General features: G+C 35.9%; 1 non-coding gene across 1 annotated transcript; it reads right to left on the minus strand.

Annotated features, from left to right (window-relative positions):
* Window positions 1-24,418: 24,418 nt before the first annotated feature.
* On the minus strand, window positions 24,419-24,525 carry LOC125103379 (U6 spliceosomal RNA). Its single transcript, XR_007128382.1, has one exon. It is a non-coding gene; the product is annotated as a U6 spliceosomal RNA (small nuclear RNA).
* Between the last annotated feature and the right edge of the window lie 1,351 nt (window positions 24,526-25,876).

Here is a 25,876-nt window from a genome sequence, read left to right on the forward strand (position 1 = left end):
TTCATTCATGATTTTATTTATTTGGGTCCTCTCTCTTTTCTTTTTGATAAGTCTGGCCAGGGGTTTATCAATCTTATTAATTCTTTCAAAGAACCAGCTCCTAGTTTTGTTGATTTTTTCTATTGGTTTTTTTGCTTTCTATTTCATTGATTTCTCCTCTGATCTTTATGATTTCTCTTCTCCTGCTGGGTTTAGGCTTTCTTTGTTGTTCTTTCTCCAGCTCCTTTATGTGTAGGGTTAGGTTGTGTACCTGCGACTTTTCTTGTTTCTTGAGAAAGGCTTGTATTGCTATATATTTTCCTCTCAGGACTGCCTTTGTTGTGTCCCACAGATTTTGAACAGTTTTGTTTTCTTTTTTTTTTTAAAGATTTTATTTATTTATTTGACAAAGAGAGAGAAATCACAAGCCGGCAGAGAGGCAGGCAGAGAGAGAGTGGGAAGCAGGCTCCCTGCTGAGCAGAGAGCCTGATGTGAGGCTTGATCCCAGGACCCCGAGATCATGACCTGAGCCAAAGGCAGAGGCTTAACCCACTGAGCCACCCAGGTGCCCCTGAACCGTTGTGTTTTAATTATCATTTGTTTCCATGAAATTTTTCAATTCTTCTTTAATTTCCTGGTTGACCCATTCATTCCTTAGAAGGATGCTGTTTAGTCTCCATGTATTTGGGTTCTTTCCAAATTTCCTCTTGTGATTGAGTTCTAGCTTCAGAGCATTGTGGTCTGAAAATATGCAGGGAATGATCCCAATCTTTTGATACCGGTTGAGACCTGATTTAGGACTGAGGATGTGATCTATTCTGGAGAATGTTCCATGTGCACTAGAGAAGAACGTGTATTCTGTTGCTTTGGGATGAAATGTTCTGAATATCTGTGATGTCCTTCTGGTCCAGTGTTTAAGGCCTTTATTTCCTTGTTGATCTTTTGCTTGGATGATCTGTCCATTTCAGTGAGGGGAGTGTTAAAGTCCCCTACTATTATTGTATTATTGTTGATGTGTTTCTTTGATTTTGTTATTAATTGGTTTATAGTTGGCTGCTCCCACGTTAGGGGCATAGATATTTAAAATTGTTAGATCTTCTTATTGGACAGATCCTTTGAGTATGATATAGTGTCCTTCCTCATCTCTTATTATAATCTTTGGCTTAAAATCTAATTGATCTGCTATAAGAATTGCCACTCCTGCTTTCTTCTGATGTCCATTAGCACGGTAAATTCTTTTCCACCCCCTCACTTTAAATCTGGAGGTGTCTTCGGGTTTAAAATGAGTTTCTTGTAGTCAACATATAGATGGGTTTTGTTTTTTTATCCATTCTGATACCCTGTGTCTTTTGATTGGGGTATTTAGCCCATTAACATTCAGGGTAACTATTGAGAGAGATGAATTTAGTGCCATTGTATTGCCTGTAAGTTGACTGTTATTGTATATTGTCTCTGTTCCTTTCTGATCTACTAATTTTAGGGTCTCTCTTTGCTTAGAGGAACCCTTTCAATATTTCCTGTAGAGCTGGTTTGGTATTTGCAAATTCTTTCAGTTTTTGTTTGTCCTGGAAGCTTTTTATCTCTCCTCCTATTTTCAATGATAGCCTAGCTGGATATAGTATTCTTGGCTGCATGTTTTTCTTGTTTAGTGCTCTGAATATCTCATGCCAGTTCTTTCTGGCCTGCCAGGTCTCTGTTGATAAGTCTGCTGCCAATCTAATATTTTTACCATTGTATGTTACAGACTTCTTTTCCCGGGCTGCTTTCAGGATTTTCTCTTTGTCACTAAGACTTGTAAATTTTACTATTAGGTGATGGGGTGTGGACGTATTCTTATTGATTTTGAGGCGGGTTCTCTGAACCTCTTGGATTTTGATGCTTGTTCCCTTTGCCATATTGGGGAAATTCTCTCCAATTATTCTCTCCAATATACCTTCTGCTCCCCTCTCTCTTTCTTCTTCTTCTGGAATCCCAATTATTCTAATGTTGTTTCGTCTTATGGTGTCACTTATCTCTCGAATTCTCCCCTCGTGGTCTAGTGGCTGTTTGTCCCTCTTTTGCTCAGCTTCTTTATTCTCTGTCATTTGGTCTTCTATATCACTAATTCTTTCTTCTGCCTCATTTATCCTAGCAGTGAGAGCCTCCATTTTTGATTGCACCTCATAAATAGCTTTTTTAGTTTCAACTTGGTTAGATTTTAGTTCTTTTATTTCTCCAGAAAGGGCTTTTATATCTCCTGAGAGGGTTTCTCTAATATCTTCCATGCCTTTTTCGAGCCTGGCTAGAACCTTGAGAATCGTCATTCTGAATTCTAGATCTGACATATTACCAATGTCTGTATTGGTTAGGTCCCTAGCCTTTGGTACTGCCTCTTGTTCTTTTTTTTTTGTGGTGAATTTTTCGGCCTTGTCATTTTGTCCAGATAAGAGTATTTGAAGAAGCAAGTAAAATACTAAAAGTGTGGCAACAATCCTAGGAAAATATGGTTTAGCCAAATCAGAAGATATCCCAAATCGTGAGGGGGGAGAGAGGGGATAAAAAGAGGTTCAGAAAGAAAAAGAAAAAGAAAGAAACAATTAAAAAAAGAAAACAAATAAAAAAATATAAAAAAGAAAAATATATATATATATATTAGATAAACTAGTTAAAAAACGTTAAAAAAAGAAAAGGGTAAAAGTTTAAAAAAATTGGCAAAAGGAGAGAAAAAAAATTAAATTAACTGCAAGGCTAAAGAATCATGGGGAGAAAGCCATGAGTTCCGTGCTTTGCTTTCTCCTCCTCGGAATTCCGCTGCTCTCCTTGGTATTGAAACTGCACTCCTTGGTAGGTGAACTTGGTTCTGGCTGGATTTCTTGTTGATCTTCTGGGGGAGGGGCCTGTTGTAATGATTCTCATGTGTCTTTGCCCCAGGCGGAGTTGCACTACCCTTACCAGGGGCTGGGCTGATTAATCCGCTCGGGTTTGCTTTTGGGAGCTTTTGTTCCCTGAGCGCTTTCCGTAGAGTTCCGGAGGGCAGGAATGAAGATGATGGGCTCCCGGTCTCTGGCCCGGAGGAGCCGAGAGCCCGGGGCCCCACTCCTCAGTGCGCCCTCAGAGAACAGCACCCAATTACTCCCGTCACCCTGTCCTCCGGCCGTGCTCCGAGCTGACCGAGCCTGAGACCGGTTCAAGGTAACCCCGAGCTGAGAGCTCACTCCTCGGCTCTGTCTCCGTAGCCAGCTTCCCCATTCTAATACCTGTAAGCTCTGCCACACTCAGACACCCCCGATCCTTCTGTGACCCTGCGGGACCTGAGGCCACGCTGACCCCGTGTGGGCTTCATCCCAGTTAAGCCTCTGGAGCTATGTCCCTCAGCGGAACAGACTTTTAAAAGTCCTGATTTTGTGCTCCATTGCTCCGCCGCTTGCCGGGAGCCGGCCCCTCCCCCTGCGATCTATCTTCCCGTCGCTTTGGATTCACTTCTCCGCCAGTCCTACCCTTCAGAAAGTGGTTGATTTTCTGTTTCTAGAGTTGCTGTTCTTCTTCTCTTCAATCTCCCGTTGGATTTGTAGGTGTTTGCAATGTTTAGGTAAGCTATCTAGCTGATGTCCTGCTACCTGAAGTAGTCTCAGCCTGCTACTTCTCCGCCATCTTGACTGCTCCCCGAACCACATTTCTTAAATACAGTTACCTATTGATAGACATTTGTGTTATTTTTAAGTTTTGGTGATTGTAAATAAACTATAAACATTCACAAAAATAGGTCTCTGTGTGGACTTATGTTTTCATAATTTCTTGGACAAGTTACTAGGAATGTAATTGCTGTATTTATAGTCTTCCGATGTTTAAGGTGGCTGTGCAATCTACATTCCCACCAGTAATGCACAAGAATTATGGTTGGACTTCCCTTGTTAGCACTTGTTGCTGCCTAGTTGTTATTTGCTGAGCCATTTTTTATGTGTAGAGTGATTTCTTGTTATAATTTTAGTGTCCATTTCATATCTAATGAGGAGGGGGGATCTGTTCATATCTCTTTGCCATTGGTACCTTTTAATAGAAGTGTCTGTTCAAATATTTAATTATTTTTTTAAATATTAGATTACTGGTTTCCTTATTATTGAGTTTGGAGAGTTTTTCAAAACACAAGTCCCTTATCAGATGTGTGTTTTGCTAATACTTTTCTCTCAGTCTGTGTCTTTCTTTTTTATTTTAAAGTGATTTTCAAGGAGCAGAAATTTTTAACTTAATGAAGCCCAATTTATTCAGTATTTCTTTTAAGTTTGTTTTTTTTTCTATTCTATTTAAGAAATTATCATCCAATCTAAAGTTGCAATATTAATTTATTTTGGTAGATTTTCTTTTAGATTAGATATTGTTGAGTTTTAGGCTTTAATTTTAGGTCTAGAACTCATTTTTAGTTTTGTTTCACATGGTGTATTATGAGGATCTAGGTTCTTCTTCTTCTTCTTCTTCTTTTTTTTTTTTTTTTTAACAAATGTACATTATCCTAACCTGATTTATAGGAAAAAAATCATACTTTCTCCATTGAAATGTCTTGACATCTTTAAATATCAATTGACCATCTATATTGTGTCACTTATCCATTGTCATATAATATATTACCACAAAACTTAGTGGCTGCAAACATTAAACATTTATTATCTTACATTATCTGTGGGTTAGGAATCCAGGAGCAGTTTTGCAAGTAGTCAGGGTCAGGTCATCCACAAGGTTGTAATCAAAATGTAGCTCAGAGAGTTAGTCAAGACTCAAACAAGGGAGGCTCTGCTCCCAAGCTCACTAACATGGCTGTTGGTAGCTTTTCAGTCTTCACTGGATATTGGCCAGATATATCAGTTCTTTGACAGGTGGACCTCTCCACAGAGACAGCATTCTCCCTCCAAAATGGAAGATCCACTTATAAGAGAAGACCCAGGAAAGAAGCTACAGTCTTTTTTACAACCTAATATTGGAAGCAATATCTCATCACTTCCGTTGTATACTATTAATTAGAAATGAGGCAATAGTACAGCCCATACTCAAGAAGGGATTCCTAAGGATATGAATAACTGGAGGAAAAAAAAATCATTGCAAGCCATCTTAAAGGCTATCTAGTACATATGAATTTATTTTTAGACTCTCTCTTTGGTTCCATAGTTCCGTGATATGTCTATTCATTTTAGTACCTCTTTTCTATATTCTATAGAATTCTCTAGAATGATTTCGTATCTGCGAATTAAAAAAAAAACAAAGTTTGCCTCTTTCTTTCGAATCTAAATGTGTGTTTTTTTTAAATTACTTAATACATTGCCTAAGATTTCCACTATAGTTTTGTTGTTGTTGTTGTTTAAGATTTTATTTATTTGTCAGAGAGATTGAGAGCACAAGCAGAGAGAACAGCAGGCAGAGGGAGAAGCAGGCTTCCCCCTAAGCAAGGAGCCCAATGTGGAGCTCAGTCCCAATACCCTGGGATCATGAGCTGAACTGATGGGACCCTTCACCCTTAACTGACTGAGCCACCCAGGAGTCTATACACTACAATTTTGAATAGGAGTAGTTTAAGTAGATATAATCATATTATTTCTGATCCTTGGGAAAGCATTCAGTATTTAACTATTAAATGTGATTTTCTGTAAGTTAGTTACAGGTTTTTAATAGAAGATTTTTATCAGATTGAGAGAATTCTCTTCTAATCCTACTTCACTGGAAGTTCTTTGTCATAAATATTGAATGTTTAGAAATTACTTGCTGCATCTACTAAGATGATTCTATGTTGTTTTTTTCTTTTTCAGTCAATTGACATTGACTGACATTGAATTGATGGAATTTTTTTTCTTTAAAGAAGTGTTTTATATGGAAAAAGAAACATATTTGAATAGAACTATAAGTAAAATAAGATGCATGATAACTTTATCTTCCCATCTTCTCATCTTCATCTCTACTCTTTCACTGTTTTTTTTTTAATATTTTAAAATGTTTCTAATTAACATATAATGTATTATTTGCCACAGGGGTACAGGTCTATGAATCATCAGTCTTACACATTTCACTGCACTCACCATAGCACATACCCTCCCCAGTGTCCATAACCAAGCCATCCTATCCCTACCCCTACACCCCCCAGCAACCCTCAGTTTGTTTTGTGAAATAAAGAGTCTCTTATGGCTTGTCTCCCTCCCAATCCCAACTTGTTTCATTTTTTTCCCTCCCAACCTCCCACAACCCCCTGCCCTACCTCTCAAATTCCTCATATCAGAGAGATCATATGATAACTCTCTTTCTCTGATTGACTTATTTTGCTTAGCGTAATACCCTCTAGTTCCATTATTGCAAATGGCAAGATTTCATTTCTTTTGATGGCGGCATAGTATTCCATTGTATATATATACCACTTCTTCGTTATCCATTCATCTGTTGATGGACCTCTGTGTTCTTTCCATGGTTTGGCTATAGTTGACATTGCTGATATAAATATTTAGGTGCACATGCCCCTTTGGATCACTACATTGGTATTTTGGGGGTAAATACCCAGTAGTGAGATTGCTGGGCCATAGAGTGGCTTTATTTTCAACTTTTTGAGAAACTTTCAGGCTGTTTTCCAGAGTGGTTGCACCAGCTTTCATTCCCACCAACAGTGTAGGGGGGGTTCCTCTTTCTCCACATCCTCGCCTACATCTGTCATTTACTGACTTGTTAATTTTATCCATTCTGACTGGTGTGAGGTGGTATCACAGTGTGGTTTTGATTTATATTTCCCTGATGCTGAGTGATGTGGAGCACTTTTCCATGTGTCTGTTGGCCACTTGAATGTCTTTTTTGCAGAAATGTCTGTTCATGTTTTCTGCCCATTTCTTGATTGGATTATTTGTTCTTCGGGTGTTGAACTTGATAAGTCCTTTATAGATTTTGGATACTAGCCCTTTTCAGATACGTCATTTGCAAATATCTTCTCCCATTCTGTCAGTTTTCTTTGGTTTTGTTGACTATTTCCTTTGCTGTGCAAAAGCTTTTGCTCTTGATAAAGTCCCAATAGTTCATATTTACCGTTGCTTCCCTAGACTTTGGTGAAGTTTCTAGGAAGATGTTGTTGTGGGTGAGGTCGAAGCGGTTGCTGCATGTGTTCTCCTCAAGAATTTTGATGGATTCCTGTCTCACATTGAGGTCTTTCATCCATTTTGAGTCTATTTTTGTGGGTGATATAAGGATATGGTCCAGTTTCATTCTTGTGCATGTGGCTGTGCAATTTTCCCAACACAATTTATTGAAGAGACTGAGTTTTTTCCATTGGACATTTTTTCCTGCTTTGTCAAAGATTAGGTAACCATAGAGTTGAGGGTCTATTTCAGGGCTCTCTATTCTATTCCATTGATCTATATGTCTGTTTTTGTGCCAGTACCATACTGTCTTGATGATGACAGCTTTGTTATAGAGCTTGAAGTCTGGAATTGTGATGCCACCAACTTTGGCTTTCTTTTTCAACAGCCCTCTGTCTATTTGGGGTCTTTTCTGGCTTCATATAAATTTAAGGATTATTTATTTCTTTGAAAAAGGTTGATGGTATTTTGATAGGGATTGCATTAAATGTGTAGATTGCTTTAGGTAGCATAGACGCCTTAATTTGTCTTTCTTATGTCTTGTTGTTGGTGTATAGAAATGCAACTGATTTCTGTGCATTGATTTTATATCCTGAAACTTTACTGAATTACTGTACAAGTTCTAGCATATTTGGAATGGAGTCTTTTGGGCTTTCCACATAAAGTATCATATCATCTGCAAAGAGTGACAGTTTGACTTCTTCTTTGTGAATTTGGATGCCTTTAATTTCTTTTTGTTGTCTGATTGCTGTGGCTAAGACTTCTAGTACTATGTTGAATAGCAATGGTGATAATGGACATCCTTGCCATGTTCCTGACCTTGGCAGAAAAGCTCTCAGTTTTTCTCCATTGAGAATGATATTCACTGGGGGTTTCTCATAGATGGCTTTGATGATATTGAGGTATGTACCCTCTATCCCTACACTCTGAAGACTTTTGATCAAGAAAGGATGCTATAATTTGTCAAATGCTTTTTCAGCATCTATTGAGAGTATCATATGGTTCTTGTTCTTTCTTTTATCAATGTATTATTTCACATTGATTGATTTGCGGATGTTGAATGAAACTTGCAGCCCTGGGATAAATCCCACTTTGTCGTGTTGAATAATCCTTTTAATGTAGTGTTGGATCCTATTGGCCAGTATTTTGGTGAGAATTTTTGCATTTGTGTTCATCAAGGATATTGGTCTGCAATTCTCTTTTTTGATGGGGTCTTTGTCTGGTTTTGGGATCAAGGTAATGCTGGCCTCATAAAATGAGTTTAGAAGTTTTCATTTCTATTTCTTGGAACAGTTTCAGGAGAATAGATATTATTTCTTCTAAAAATGTTTGGTAGAATTCCCCTGGGGAGCCATCTGGCTCTGGGCTCTTGTTTGTTGGAAGATTTTTGATGACTGTTTCAATCTCCTTACTGGTTATGGGTCTGTTCAGTTTTTCTATTTCTTCCTGATTCAGTTTTGGTAATTTGGTAGTTTATATGTCTCTAGGAATGTATCCATTTCTTCTAGATTGTCAAATTCTGGTGTACAGTTGCTCATAATATGTTCTTATGATTGTGTTTCTTTGGTGTTGGCTGTGTTCTCTCCTCTTTTGTTCATTATTTTATTAATTTGGGTCCTTCTCTTTTCTTTTTGATAAGTCTGGCTAGGGGTTTATCAATTTTATTAATTCTTTTAAAGAACTAGCTCCTAGTTTTGTTGATTTGTTCTACTGTCCTTTTGGTTCCTATTTCATTGATTTATTTCTGCTCTGATGTTTATTATTTCTTTTCTCTTGCTGGGTTTGGGCTTTCTTTGCTGTACTTTCTCTGACTCCTTTAGGTGTAGGGTTAGACTGTGTACTTGAGACCTTTCTTGTTTCTTGAAAAATGCTTGTATTGCTATATACTTTCCTCTCAGGACCACATTTGTTGTATCCCAAAGATTTTGAACAGTTGTGTTTTCATTTGTTTCAATGAATTTTTAAAAAATTCTTCTTTAATTTCCTGGTTGACCCATTCATTCTTTAGTAGGATGTTCTTTAGCCTCCATATATACAAGTTCTTTCCAACTTTCCTCTTGTGATTAAGTTCTAGTTTCAGAGCATTGTGGTCTGAAAATGTGCAGGGATTGATCTCAATCTTTTGGTACTGGTTGGCACCATATTTGTGACGCAGGATGTGATCTATTCTGGAGAATGTTCCATGTGCACGTGAGAAGAATATGTATTCCGTTGTTTTGTGATGGAATATTCTGAATATATCTGTGATGTCCATCTGGTCCAGTGTGTCATTTAATGCCTTTATTTCCTTTTTGATCTTTTGCTTAGATGATCTGTCCATTTCAGGTGTTAAAGTCCCCTCCTATTATTGTATTATTGCTGATGTGTTCCTTTTATTTTGTTATTACCTGGTTTATATAATTGGCTGCTCTCATGTTGGGAGCATAGATATTTAAAATTGTTTGATCTTCTTTTTGGACAGACTCTGTAAGTATAATATGTTGTCCTTCCTCATCTCTTATTATAATCTTTGGCTTAAAATCTAATTTATCTGATACAATGATTGCCACCCCAGCTTTATTTTGATCTCTACTAGCATGGCAAATTGTTTTCTACCCCCTCACTTTAAATATGGAGGTATCTTTGGGTCTAAAATGAGTTTCTTGTAGACAGCTATATTGATGGGTCTTGTTTTTTTTTTTATCCATTCTGATATCCTGTGTCTTTTGATTGGGGCACTTAACCCATTTACATTCAGGGTAACTATTGGAAGATATGAATTTAGTGTCATTATATTGCCTGTAAGGTGACTGTTACTGTGTATTGTCTCTGTTCTTTTATGGTCTCTCACTTTTAGGCTCTCTCTTTGCTTAGGGACCCCTTTCAATATTTCTTGTAGGGCTGGTTTGGTGTTAGCAAATTCTTTTAATTTTTGTTTGTGCTGGAAGGTTTTTATCTCTCCTTCTCTTTTCAATGACAGCCTAGCTGGATATAGTACTCTTGGCTGCATATTTTTTCTCATTTAGTGCTCTGATGATATCATGCCAGTCTTTTCTGGCCTGCCAGGTCTCTTTGGATAGGTCTGCTGCCAATCTAATATTTCTAGTGTTGTATGTTACAGACCTCTTGTCCTGAGGTGCTGTCAGGATTTTCTCTTTGTCACTAAGACTTGTAAGTTTTACTACTAGATGATGGGGTGTGGACCTATTTTTACTGATTTTGAGAGGGGTCTCTGTGCCTCCTAGATTTTGATGTTTGTTCTCTTCACCAAATTAGGAAAATTCTCTACTATAATTTGCTCCAATATACCTCTGTCTCTATCTCTCTTCTTCTTCTGGGATCCCAATTATTCTAATATTGTTTCATTTGTGGTATCCCTTATCTCTCAAATTCTCCCCTTGTGATCAAGTAGTTGTTTGTCTCTCTTTTGCTCATCTTCTTTATTCTCCATCATTTGTTTTTCTATATCACTAATTCTTTCCTCTGCTTCATTTATCCTAGCAGTAAGAGCCTCCATTTTTTATTTCACCTCATTAATAGCTTTTTTAAAATTTCAACTTGGTTAGATTTTAGTTCTTTTATTTATCCAGAAAGGGATTTTCTTTCTCCAGAAAAGGATTTTTTAATATCTTTCATTCTCTTTTAAAACCCAGCTGGCACCTTGATAATCATCATTCTGAACTCTAGTTCTGACATATTACTAATGATCATCTTGATTAGGTCCCTAGCCATCAGTACTGCCTCTTGTTCTCTCTCTCTCTCTCTTTTTTTTTTTGGTGGTGAGTTTTTCCGCCTTGTCATTTTATCCAGATAAGAATAGATGAATATGAGAACAAAATACTGAAAAGGTAACAATGACCCCAGAAAAATATACAACTAACCAAGTCAGAAGGGACCCAGAACTGGGGGGAGAAGAAAGGGGGAAAAAAGAACTTGTGAATAGAACAGAGCCACACACTTGATTTGGGGTGTATTTTGGTCTATTAGAAGAAACTACCTCCCAAAATTTTAAAGAAAGAAAAACTTATGTACATAAGAAATAAGGGTAAACATGATGAAGGGATGGAATATGATTGTAAAGATGAAAATTTTAAAATATTTAACTAAGGAATTGATAAGTTAAGAAGTTGGTTGAAAAAGAAAAAAAAAAGGAAGAATGTGATCAGGCTGGAAACTAGAACAAAGCCATGTGCTAGATTTAGGGTATATTTTTATCTATTAGAAGAAATTGTATCCCAAAATTTTAAAGAAAAAAAAAACTATATGTATATAAAAAAATAAGGTTAAATACAATGAAGGGATATTATATAACAATGAAAATTTAAAAAGATTCTTTAAAAGGTATTGCCAAGATAAAATAGTTAAAAATGTTAAAATAGGAAAGAGGAAAAATTTTTAAAAAAATAAGAAGAAATAAAATTTAGAAAATTTAACTTTGAAATACTGAAGGTTCATGGGAAAAAAAACCATGAATTCTTTTTTCCATGTGTTGTTTTCCCCTAGCTCTGGAGTTCTGTGGTTCTCATTGATTGGTGAACTTGGTCTCATCTGGATGTTCTTGCTGATCTTTTGAGGTAGGGGCCTCTTGCAGTGATTCTCAAATGTCTTTGTCAGAGGCAGAATTGCACCACCCTTGCCAGGGTCCAGGCTAAGTAATCGCCTCGAGTTCACTCTCAGTAGTTTTTGTTCCCTGAATGCTTTCTATACAGCTTTGGAGGACGGGAATGAAAATAGTGGCCTCCCAATCTCCAGCTCCATTGGAGCCAAGAACTTGGGGCTCCATCATTGTACCCTCAGAGAAAAGCAGTCTATCCTTTCCATCTCACTGGTCTCTGACCACACTCTGAGCTCAACTAGCCTGTGACCAAACATTTCTATCTCTGGCACACAGCCCCATTTGGAGTCTCCAAACCCAGCATATTCCTGCAGTGCACTTCCGCACCGCTCCTCCCAGAGGAAGAAGGAGAGGGTTTCTCTGGATCTGCCACTTGTGGGGTTCCTGCTCTAATTGCAGTGGCCCAGCTGTGCCTTGGATCATGTTTTAAGGTAACCCTGAGCTGAGAGCTCACTCCTTGGCTCTGTCTCTGCAGCTGGTTTCCCTGCTCCAATACCTGGGAGCTCTGCCACCTCAGACACCCTTGGTTTTTAGGTGTCCTTACAGGTTCTGAGACCACACTGTTCCCACGAGGGCTCCACCCCACTTAGCCTCTGGAGCCATGTCCCTCAGTGGAGCAGACTTCTAAAGTTCTGATTTTGTGCTCTGCTGCTTTCTCACTTGCTGGGATCCGGCCCCTCTCCCCGGGGTCTATCTTCCTGTCGCTTTGGATTCACTTCTCCACCCATCCTACTTTCCAGAAAATGGTCGATTTTCTGTTCATAGAATTGCTGCTCTTCTTCTCTTCTATCTCCTGTTGAGTTTGTAGGTGTTCAGAATGGTTTGATAGCTATCTAGCTGAACTCCTGAGATCTGATGATACTTCAGTCTTCTACTCTGCCATCTTGCTCCTCTTCAACTGACTAAATTTTGAATGTTGAACCACCTTGCATACCTGGAATAAACCCCAATAGTCATTATAATATTTGGCATGAAATTTGGTGCACAATATATTATACATATACACTATGTACACATATGCATATATATATATATACACTCACACATTAATTATACAGATATATGATAACAAATATGTACAATACATATGAACAGTAACATACGTAGATGTTTGAAAGGCATATATCACATATATATTATATGTATAAAATTATACATAATTATATTTGAGGCAAAGAAAGCAAGCCCTGGCTGTGAAAATTCTTTTGTGCTGTCTGGAGATTCTGAGGTTAACATATCATGTCATGTAAGGCATTAAAGTTTTAATATCAAAATAAATAAACAAATAAACAAACAAATAAATACATTTTTAATATCATTGTATGACTTGATCACTACAGTTACGTGGGAAGAATAATCTGTAGTGTTGAGAACTTTTTAGAGAAGAAATAACCTAAGATCAAGAATGGACTTATTTAGAGGATTCAAAGTTCAAAGATGAGATAAGATGACTTGAACTGTAGAATAAATAGAAGGACAGTGGTGGAAATAATATCTAGTAAAAACAAGTAACTCAAAGCAACTTGATTTGAAGCAAATTAAACAGTAGAAAGCTATCAAAAGTAGGTAAAAAGTTATGAATGGTTCTAAAAATATTGAATATGGGTGATCAGGAGAATGGTACAATATTAAATTGAATATTTACTAGTTTAGAATATAACCAACTCATCAGCTTGGTAGAGGGTGAGGAGGTTGGGTGACTAATCACTGGTGAATTAAACAGAAAATGGAGATGGAGATTACAAAAAGGCATCTGAGCAGGTGGTAGTAGAGGAATTCTAAATACCATAGAGGAAATACATTAGGGCCATAGGCAATCCCAATCACAAATTATTAATCACTTCCAAGTGTTGGAAGTCTACAGCAGTAAGCTGATCAGCCTGTAGTCAGAAACGAAAGGACCCTTTTTTTCATAAAAATGTCAGGTCATCAGACAAGAGAGAAATCAAGCTCATCAAGGGAAGCAGGTGTATCTGTGTATATTCTGAGTGGAAAAAATCACAGAATTTGACCTTTGAAAGTGTCATTTTCAAGGAAGTGGGGAAATGGGAACTTTGATGTATATTTTATGAGTTAATTAAAGTGGAGTGGGTATTGCAGCAGTTCGTTGGCCAGCTTATTTGCATATCAGCAACAGCATTAATGGAGAAAAATACAGGAAAGTTTTGCGTACTACATATATATATAAACTCTATGTAATATATTAATGTATTATTTATATATTAACATTTATTAACATTAATTACTATTAATATTTTATATTGATGCAATATTAATTATCATATTTTAACATACACTATATTAATGCATACTAACTATCTATATTAATACATAAATATTAAAATTACTTTAAAAATAATTTCAACCCTAAAATTATTTTATCCTATTTTAAAATTACTATTTCAAATTGTAAACCATCTATCCTTTGAAACACTTCTATAATTATTTCCCCCAAACTTCAACTTCTATCCTTTTTGCTTCCTTTTATTTTCCTTTTTATTCCTTTTTGAACATATTTCAAAGTTATTTCAGCCATTTAGTACTTTTCTGTCCCCAATTCATTCCTTTTATCTCCCTGATTTCATGTGGAATATTTTTTCTCAGATTACAAGTATGTATTATGTGTTCATTCAACAAATATATATCAAAATCTATTACCCAATAGCAGTAATACAGACAAAAGAAAACTGTTTTCATTAAGATTATATGCTAACATACTAATAATATGTAAAAAACAACGAACAAAATTTAAGTTGAAAAATAGTGTATTAGGTAATACCATCTATGAAACAAAAGCAAAAATGAAGTAAAGGCCATAGAATGGGGACATAAAGAGAATGAAGGGTGGAAGGCAGGTTACAATTTTAGGTAGATAGGACTCACAGAGCATGAATTATGTCAGCAAACTACTTGAAGCTGATGAAAGAGCAGTCATCTATTATCTGAGGGGCTGTCATTGAGCACTGGGAGCAGCAGAACCAAGGATCTAAGGCTGAGTTATGGCTACTGCTCAAGGCTCAGCAGGATGACCAGTGGTGCTAGCACAGAGTGAGAAAAGAAAACATAGAAGAACTTGAGTCACACAGGTATAGGGAATACGTGTAGGGCCTTGTAAGAGAATGAAATGTAAAATTATTAGAATTTGAGTGGGTAGTGACAGATTTAATATTGGTTTTAAGAATCATTGTGGGTGCTGTGTTGAAAAGGGTTATAAGGCAACAAGAAAAAAGTCAGGGAGGTAAGTTAGAAAGTTGGTCTCGGAGAGAAAAATCAGAATTTCCCAATGATTGGATTTGGCATGTGAATGCAAGAGGAGAGTTAAGAATGACTTCAAGTATTTGGCCTGAGGAAGATAAAGGTGGGGTTGTCATAAACTGATGTGGGAAAGTTGTGAGTAAAGTAGACTGGAGGTGTAATATCAGGAGTTAGGTTAGTACAATTTTGGATTTGAGATGCTAATAGACATCTAAATAACGATGCTGATAAACAGTTGAATAAGAGTTTGACGTTCATGAAGGACTTCTGAGCTGAAGATATATTATGACAGTCATTTGCATATAGGATTATAGATGGTTCTTTTGGGAATTTTTGCTATGGCGTAGAGAAAGGGATCAGAAGGGAATATAGAGCCAGAAAAAATTTTTATTATTTTTTAACAGAAGAAATAAGATCATATTTGTATGACTGAAGGGGAAAATAAAAATTGGTGAAGCCTATCAAAGGGGAAATTCTGAGAGCAAGTAGAAAACAACTTCTGAGATCTAAAGTAGAGGCAATGGCTTTAGAAGCTCAAGAGAGCTTATTTTAGCAAGAAGGGAGGCAAATACCTCTATAGAGATTATGGTAGCTGGGGATATGGTAGTGGGAGCTGCAGCAAGTTATCTTCTGTCTACTTCTTTTTCTCAGTGAAACAGAAATCAAGGTCTTCGGTGGAAAGTAGAAATGGAGGAGGAGGTGCTGGGGGTTTAGGAAGAGAGAAGTTACAGAATAATCACCTAGGAAGGTGGACCAGTGAGTAAATAAGTGAAGTGTTATAGGACTGCTGGAGACCAGTACAGAGCCCTTAAAGTTCATGGTCATGAATTTAAACTGCATTTAAATGCATAGTCTGTGCAGTTGTGCTGCTTTCTTCAGTTACATTCAGCATGGCTGCAGGTATATAAATAGATTTAAGAATTAGAATTTTTCTAAAAAATATGCTGAAGGAAGAAAAGGGCAAGGAAGTCAGTGATGTATGGAAAATGAAAGGAAAGGAGGCATTTAGACCAATGATTTCATTCCTAACAAAATCCAAAGGGGCAATGGCTTTAGATTCTTTGAAGATCCATAGTGAATTTCAACATACAGAATTATTTTGCTAGGAAAAATAGGTAAGTGGCAATAAAATAAATATAGGTAGGAGATGATAAAAAAGAGACAAGGAAAACTGGAGCTGTAAAGGAGCTGAATCTAGATAGTTGCCGTCACACTTGTGATCTTCTGAATGACTGTGATCCTACCTCTGTTGTTGCTACTTATTTTTTTTACTTTGCAGTCTTTCTGTAGCTCAAATACCACATTCTCAGGTGGTGAAGGCAGCTGTCAATGAGTATGTACTTTTACTTGAAATAGTGAACAACATTTCTATCTCCCCCTATAGAACTATTGCAAGCACCCATTTAAAATGTGAAACAGGACTCCTCAGTAAAATATGCATGTGGACACAAGTTCAAAAGTTCAGTCCCACCATGCTGCTAAAATTTAGACAGGAAAGTAGTAAAGTGCCATTCATTAGTCATTCAAATTGGGTATACTTAATGGAATTATGACAAAAGCCAGTGTTCTTTTCAAGAGTGTTGCCGTGTTAAATTGTACAGCTTTGTTAATGATATTCTACTCTCATCATTCAATTCAGGAAATGTTACAATAAGCATTAGAATATGATTATTGTATAATATAATAATTTTTTTGCTTCCAGCCCCATGTCAAACCAGACACCCATCCAACTTCAGTGCTGTGACTATTTGCCACAAATCTCAATCTCTTGATGTCCCAGGTGCTACTGAACTAGTTCAGAATGCTTCATCTGTGATATCAATCCTATGGCTAGTTAAACATTGAAGTTTGCAAATAAGACTGCATGTACTCATTTGAAACATGACCATTGTTTTCACTTAAAAACTGGGAAGAAAAGGCTTGGAAAGGAGCCACATCCTTTCCTGGCATTACTTAGATGACCTTTAATATGCTTGATCAGGATATGAGTCACTGTTTCTGAGAATTGGAGTTCTTGCAGAGTGGTCACCTTGTTGGAAGGGGACTGAAGATGTAATTCTTTAGTCACACCTATATGATCTCAGTGTCTGCTGTAAAGTGGATAGAAAAAAACATTAAGCAAAAATAAAAGAATCCAAAACTCAATACTTGAGGTGATAAATATTTCCTATTGACACAAAGGGAAATGCTCTATCATGGAATATAAGATGTATTTTTTGCTGTAGTACCTTGCCCATAAAAAAATAAAAAAGAACCTCAAGTTATTAGTTTTCATTCTAGCTTTTTGAATGTCTTTCTTGATGGCTATGAAGTTAGGTATACTTCTGCCTGCTTTTGATTATGTAATTGTTAGACTATAGAACCTTATATGTCAGTGTTGCTATCAGAATAAAAGGAGAGGGAGGAATGAAATGGAGGAGTTGATGAATATTTAATAATGCTTTTAATCAGTCTCACCAAATAAACATTTCTCGAGCTGCTTTGCAAATGAGATTTCCCTATCATAGGAGCTTGCAGATGCGTTTTTTTCTTTTCCCCAGTGAAAATCTTGGAAGTCTGGTTGGACTGGCAAATGATTTTATAATCATTAATGAATTTTAATGACTGACGACTTAAAGTAAACAAAAATAATATTGAAATGTGTTTTCTTGATGAAGTTGCTATCAAAATGTACATTGCACATTTTCCTGAAGTATTCCTTATTAAAGGCATAATCTTTTACATTTTGATGTTTAGTTTATATGATTCCTTATATATTTCCTAATCACCTTAATTGGCACATTTAGTAGTTGTGGAAATCAGAAGCAGCAGAGAGAAATGCCAGCCATAGGACACAAACCATAAAGCTCCTTTTAGATCATGATTAGATTGGAAATGTTAATGAGTCCACTGTGACCAGAGATGACCAGATATCATTTTTAGACTTTCAAAGAAGTCTAAAGATGATAAGACTTCTAAAAGATTCAGTGATACTTTTCTCAGTAAATGTAAACAAAAATGAGCCAGGTATGCCATAGCTAGAAAAACAACCAATATGGAGAAAGAAAAGAACAATATTTCATCAAGTATTATTGAAAAGCAAGACATTGTTACATTAAGCCAACAGCACATATCCAGAACAAACTGGATATTTTGTTGTCTGATCCATTGCCTTCAGGATCACTAGGGATGTCCTAATTGGATCTTGAGAAGTCAAACAAAATTCCTATAGATATCTGTTTGTTCTCACGGTGACTGATTTTAATCCCTTATAATTCTTGCACTTGTCTGTAAGTAGCATTTTTTCAAAATGCAGTGGATTGGATCCCTTAGGGTTTCTATAAAAGCATAAAATGCAATACTGATTTTGATATTGTTTTGCTATATAGTAGTGTGTGTGCATGTGTGTGTGTTTAAAATAATTGCCAACATATTCTTTTCACTCATTTTTATGGCAACTTATGTTATATGGAGGAAATGAGCTCTGCACACAGAGAAACAGTAGAAGAAATAGTAGGCAGAGAGGCAGGCAGAGAGACAGGAGGAAGCAGGCTCCCTGCCGAGGATCATGACCTGAGCCGAAGGCAGAGGCTTTAACCCACTGAGCCACCCAGGCGCCCCTAAAACCAAGTTTTTAAATTCAAATTCCACCACAAAGGAATGTAGACCACATTTTGGGCTTAGTACTGTACCTTAACCTGAGAGTCATGCTAAACAGTAGCTTCTAGTTCACTATCATGGATTGGAAATATTTCTCTGAGCCACCATGTAAGCCAGATTGGTAAAGACAGGCTGGGATAAATCTATTGGAGAATAATTATAAATCTTTTCCAATACCTGTGTTCCTCTTAAATCTCCTGAAATTCTTCTCAGTCTTCCAGATTCATTTTCCAGAAGTTTTCAGATGACTTTTGATTGGAAGGCTTAAAAAAAAAAAAAATCCTGGGTTTTCATCAGAAAATTACATTTACAGTTCTACTCTGAAAGTGTTTATCTATAGAATTACCCATGAGTTCATCTCCTAGGTTAGTTCCACCTCTCACCTCAATCAAGGAAAAGTCATCTTTTATGGCATAATCCAAAATCCATATACCCCAGAGAGGTGCTGCCCAGTCATTGTGTTTTGCTAAGAGGGATCTGAAATCTTATCTTTTGAACAGCTAAGAATTTGAAAGATAGACAAGTTTTACCTTCATCCTATAATTTTTTTTAAATCACTTTAGCAGAGATTGAAGAGAAGCAAAGGATTATTCTCTCACTTTTAAAAATGCTCTCTATACAATCCAATTTATTTAAATGTCTCTTGGCAAAATCAAAACAAAGAGGGAGACAGAAAAAGTTCTGTTTCTAAGAGGGCAACACTTAAGTACAGTTACTGTAAAAGAGATCTATTCCTAAATAAAACACTTAGTAAAAGGATGAATTAATGGCTGTAGGAAGATGGACTTTAAAACTTCTAGACTTTTCTTTTAGTTATTTTTTAAATGAGTAGTTAGTTGTAAAGTAAAACTGAGTTTTATTGATAAGAATTGGTACTGGAGAGCTTTTTTAAAAAATAAAATATTTTTAAGAGAAGTTTAAGGTTCAGAGAAAAATTAAGCAGAAGGTACAGAGATTACTATATACCCTCTGCCCCTCCTGCATATGCACAGCCTACATTAATATCAAAATCTTCCACCAGAGTGGACATTTCCTACAATTAATGGGCCTACATTGACATAACACTATCACCTAAATCCAAAGTTTACATTACAGTTCATGCTTGATGTTGTACATTTCTATTGGGTTTTGAAAAATGTATAATGACATGTATCCATCACTTTAGAATAATACAGAGTTCTTTCAATGCCCTAAAAATTCTCTATGCTTTGCCCATTCACCCCTCCCTGACACCTAGTCACTAGCACTGCTAATCTTATGATGGTTTACAATTATCTTCAGAGCACCCCGGGTAGAGTCTGAAATCATCCCCATACATAGGGGTAAGGGAGAGTCTGAAGAGTGGCAGGCCATATATGGCAGTTTTATTAAGCAAAAGGATCTTACATACAAGGCTTGTCTTGGGTAGCAGCAAGATGAATAGATCCCTGCACAATACCTGCCAAATCTTTTTTTTTTAATTAATTAATTAATTTGTTTGACAGAGAGAGGTCGCAAGTAGATGGAGAGGCAGGCAGAGGGGGGGGGGAAGCAGGCTCCCCACTGAGCAGAGAGCCTGATGCGGGACTCGATCCCAGGACCCCGAGATCATGACCTGAGCCGAAGGCAGCGGCTTAACCCACTGAGCCACCCAGGTGCCCAATACCTGCCAAATCTTAACAGGACTCAGTCACATATACCATGTAAGTATTCTCAATACCACATCAATATCCCAAGGTCATATCTTTGGAGCAGCCTCTGCAGGTGGGAGAGACCAGCCAAACCCATATTTCAAAAACAGAGTATGGTGTGAGGAGCCTCTAATTGCTTAGGTCCAGCTCACAAATCAACTGGTGGTCATGTCTTTTCAATGACCTTTCCCAATATCCTTTTACTATCTCCATAGTTGTGCCTTTTCTAGGTTGTCATAAAGTTGGAATTATAAAATATTAGCATTTTCAGATTAACATTTTTCACTTAGGAATATGTATTCAAGTTTCTTCCACATCTTTTTGTGGCTTGATATAGTCATTCCTTTCTAGCACTGAATAATATTCCACTGTCTGGAGGAACCTCAATTTATTTATGCATTTACCTGCTCAAAGACATCTTAGTTGTCTCTAGTTTCAGCAATAATAAATAAAGCTGCTATTAACATCTATATACAGGTTTTTGTGTGGATATAAGTTTTTAACTCCTTTGGATAAATAGTGAGGAACAAAATTGTTGGATCATATGGTAAGATTATATCTAGTTTTGTAAGAAATTTCCAAAATGTCTTCCTTAGTGGCTGTACCATTTTGCATTCCTATCAGCAATGAATGAGAACTTTTGTTGCTCCACATCCATATTGGCATTTGGTATTGTTAACGTTTTGGATATTGGCCATTCTAATAGATGCGGAGTAGATCATTGTTGTTTAAATACATGTGATACATGGGGAACCTGGGTGGCTCAATCTGTTAAGTCTCTGACTTTGGCTCAGGTCGTGATCTCTGGGTCCTGCGATGGAGCCCCACGTTGGGCTCCGTGCTTGGCAGGGAGCATGCTTCTCCCTCCCCTTCTTTCTCTCCCCAGGCTTGAGCTCACTCTCTCTCTCATGCTTTTTTTCTCTCTCAAATAAATAAATAAATACGTAAAATCTTTTAAAAAAATGTGATGTGGCATATCTTTTCACATGCTTATTTGCCATCTGTATACTTTCTTTGGTAGGTGTTTGTTCAGGTCTTTGGCACATTTAAAATCAGGTTGTTTGTCTTCTGATTGTTAAATTTTAAGGGCCATTTGTATATTTTGGACAACAATAGTCCTTTGTCAGAAATGTCAGCTTATCAATTCCTTCTTTCATGGATCATTCCTAGTGTTGTATCTGAAGTCATCACCATACCTGAGGTTATTAAGGTTTTCTCCAATGTTTTCTTGTAGGAGTTTTATAGTTTTTAACTTTACATATAGGCCTATGATACAATTTGAGTTAATTTTTGTAAAGGGTATAGGTCTGTGTTTAGATTCAATTTTTTATATGTGGATTTCTAGTTGTTCCAGCACCATTGTTAAGAAGACTGTCTTTGCATCGTGGTATTACCTTTGCTCCTTTGTAAAGCTGACTGTATTTGTGTGGGTCATATTTATTAGAGGGATCTTCATGCAGTGCCATTAATCTGTCTGTTCTTTCACTTGATAAAACACTGTGTTGATTACTGTAGGCTTAGGATAAGTTTTGAAGTTGGGTAGTGCCAGTCTTGGTTTTGATCTTTTCCTTCACTGTTGTATTGCCATCCTGGGTTATCTGTCCATAAAATTTAGAATTATTTTGTTAATTTCCACTAAAAAAAACTTTCTGGGATTTTAACTGGAATTGTTGAATCTGTAGATCAAGTTAGAAAGAACTGACATCTTGCCAGGGGTCAGTCTTCGTGAACATGGAATATTAGCTCCATTATTTCGTTACTTTGATTTCTTTCCTCAGAGTTTTGTAGTTTTCAATATTTAGGTCTTTTACAAATTCTGTTAGATTTATACCTAAATATTTCATTTTGAGAAGTGCTAATGGAAATGACATTGTGTTTTCAATATCAAATTGCATTTGTTCATTGTTGGTATAAAGGAAAGTAAATGACTTTGTTTAATTGGTCCAGATTTTCTACATTGAAATCATATCATCTGAAAAAGTACACAGTTTTATTTCAGCCTTCCCAATCAGCTTACCTTTCGTTTCCTTTTCTCGTCTTATTACATTAACTAGTACTTCCAGTCCTGATGTTGAAAAGGAGTTTTGAGAAGGAACATCCTTATTGTATTTCTGATCTTAATGGGAAAGCTTTTAGTTTCTCACCAATAAATATTTTGATAGCTGTAGGTTCTTTTTTTTATTTGTTAGTTTGTTTGGTTGGTTGGTTAATTTTTAGCTGTAGGTTTCTAGTAGGTATTATCATTTTGAAGAAACTTCCTTCTATTCCTAATTTACTAAGAGTGTTTATCATGAATGCATATTGCACTTTTGTCAAATACTTTTTCTGTCTTGTTGATACTATCATGTGATTTTTCTTCTTTAGCTTGTTGATGGGATAGAATGCATTAATTGATTGTTGAATGTTGATCCAGGCATGCATGCCTGGGATAAATCCAACTTAGTTGTAGTGTATAATTCTTATTATACATTATTGGATTTGATCTGTCAATGTTTTGTGAGGAATCTGTATCTGTGCTCATAAATAATACAGTCTTGTGGTTTTCTTTTCTTGTAATGTCATTCTCTAGTTCTGGTATTAGAGTAATGCTGGCCTCATAGAACCAGTTAGCAAGTATTCCCTTTGCTTCTATCTTCTAGAAGAAATTATAGGGAATCAGTATAATTTATTTTTTAAAATCTTTGTAGAATTCGACAATGAACATATCTGGACCTCATGCTTTCTGTTTGGGAAGGTTATTTATTACAGATTCAATTTTTTTCAAGTAATTTAGGCCTGTTCACTTTGTTATTCTTGTGTGGGTTTTGGAAGATTGCCTTTCAAACAATTGGTCCATTTCATTTAGGTTGTCCAATTTGGGGACATACAGTTGTTCATAATACTCCTTTACTATCCTTTTAATGTGATAGGATCAACAGTGATAACCCTCATTCCTTTCTGATACTAGTGATTTGTTTATTCTCTCCTTTTTTTTTTCCTGGTTATCCTGGCTAGACGTTATCCAAAATTAATTTATTGATTTTTTTCAAAGAACCAGCTTTTGGTTTTATTGATTTTCTCCATTGATTTTTTCTTTTCAATTTCATTGATTCTTATTCTAATTCATATTATTTCTTTTATTATTCTTACTTGGGAATTAATTTGCTCTTCCTTTTCTAGTTTCCTAAATTGGAATCTTAGATTATTAATTTTAGATCTTACTTATTTTCTAATATATACATTCAATGCTATGACTCCCTCTAAATACTGTTTTCACTGCATCTTACAAATTTTGATAGACTGTATGTTCATGTTCATTTAGTTCTAAATATTTTGTAATTTCTCTGGATCTTTTTTGACCTGTGTGTTATTTAGAGGTGTATTGTTTATTTACCACATATCTTGGGATTTGCTAGCTACTTTTCTGTTTACCGATGTCTAGTTTAATTCCCTTGTAGTATAAAAGGAAGCATTGTATGGTTTTTATTCTTTTAGAGTTGTTAAGTGTGCTTTATGACCCAGAATGTGGTATATTTTGGTTAATGATCCTTGTAAGTCTGAGAAGAATGTATAATCTGCTGCTGTTGGATGAATTAGTCTATGCATGTCCATTGTATCCAACTGATTATGGGCACTGTTAAGTTCAGCTATATCCACACATATTTTCTGTCTGCTAGATCTGTCCATTTATGGCAGGAGAGTGTTAAACTCTACAGGTATGATAGAGGATTCATTTATTTCTTCTTGAAATTCTATCCTTTGCATCATTATGTTGATGCTTTCACATATTTTGATGCATGGATGTTAAGAATTATTATGTCTTTACTGTTGACCCCTTGTTAACATTATTTAATGTGTCTCTTTATCCCTGATAACACTTTTTCCTCTGAAATAAATTCTGAAATTAATGTAACTATACTTGCTTTCTTTTGATTAGTGTTAGAATTGGTATGTCTTTCTCCATTCATTTACTTAAATAGATATCTTTCTACATTGAAAGTGGATTTCCTATAGAAAACATATCATTGGATCTAGGTTTTTGATCCATTACAAAAATATTTTGTCCTTTAGTGGTTTAATTAGAACATTAAACTTTAAAGTGGTAATAGATATAGTTAGAATAATATCTACCATATTTTTTACTTTTTAAAAAATTTGCTGCCCTTATTCTTTCCTCCTATTTTTGTCTTCCACTCTTTTTCTGCCTTTTAACGTTTTATTTATTTTTTTTAAATATGGAACACTTCATGAATTTGTATGTCATCCTTGTGCAGAGGCCATCCTAATTGTCTCTGTATCATTCCAATTTTAGTGTATGTGCTGCTGAAGCGAGCGCTGCCTTTTTGGTTTTAAATGAGCATTTGAAATGATCCATTTTCTTTCCTTTTTAGACAATCAGCTATACTTTTGTTTTGTTTTACTTTTTTTGGTGATTCACCTGTAGTTTGCAGTATACATTTGCAAATAATCCAAGTCCACTCTCAAATGACACTATATCATATACAGTATGTATATGTTGTGTGTATATACACACACACACAGCTGACCCTTAAGCAACATAGATTTGAGCTGCAGGGGTCTGCTTATACTCAGATTTTTTACACTACAGTATTGTAAATGTATTTTCTCTTATGGTTTTCTTTCTTTCTTTCTTTCTTTCTTTCTTTCTTTCTTTCTTTCTTTCTTTCCTTCTTCTTTCTTTTTCTCTCTTTTGGATTATTTTATTTTTTTGGTAATTTTATTTGATTTTTTTCAGTGTTCCAAGATTCATTGTTTATGTACCACACCCAGTGCTCCATGCAATATCTACCACCAGGCTCACCCACCCCCCGTCCCCCACCCCTCCAAAACCCTCAGGTTATTTCTCAGAGTCCACAGTCTCTCTTATGATTTTCTTAATAGCACTTTGTTCTCTCTAGCTTACTTTACTATAAGAATGCAGTACATAACACATATAATATGCAAAATGTATGTTAATTAACTGTTTTTGTTAATGGTAAGGCTTCCAGTCAATAGTAAGCTATTAGTAGTTAAGTTTTTGAGGAGTCAAAAGTTATAGACAGATTTTTAAATGCATGGTGGTTGATGCCTCTGACCCCGTGTTGGTCAAGGGTCAATATACACAATATATATAGTTATACACATGCACACACATGTATAGTATATATACTTAATAGATTGTTGCTATTATTATTTTGAACAAACTATTATCTGTTAAATCAATTAAGGACTTGAGAAATAAGCATTTTTATTTTACTTTTGCTTATTCTTTCTCTGATGCTCTTCCTTTATGATCTTTTTCTAACTTTTCTGATCTATAGAATTTTCTTTCTTTCTGAAGAACTTTTTTTTTAACCTTTCTTAAAAGGCAGATCCACTGGTAATAATTTTCTCAATTTTTGTTTGTCTCAGAAAGTATTTCTCCTTCACTTTTCAAGGATAATTTCTCAGGGTACAGAATTCTACGTTGGTGGGTTGGTTGGTTTGTTTTCTTTTTCTTAGCACTTAAATATTTCACTCTCATTACTTGCATTGTTTCTGAGGTGAAGCCAGATACAATTCTTTGCTTAGCTCTCCTATGGATAAAGTGTCTTAGTCCTCTGGCTTCTTTCAAGATTTTTAAAATGTTTGATCTTCTGGAGTTTGATATGATGTGTCTAGGTGAAGGTTCTTGGGGATTTAACTTG

The sequence above is a fragment of the Lutra lutra genome, chromosome 6 (assembly GCF_902655055.1).
Source record: "Lutra lutra chromosome 6, mLutLut1.2, whole genome shotgun sequence".
Lineage (NCBI taxonomy): Eukaryota > Metazoa > Chordata > Mammalia > Carnivora > Mustelidae > Lutra > Lutra lutra.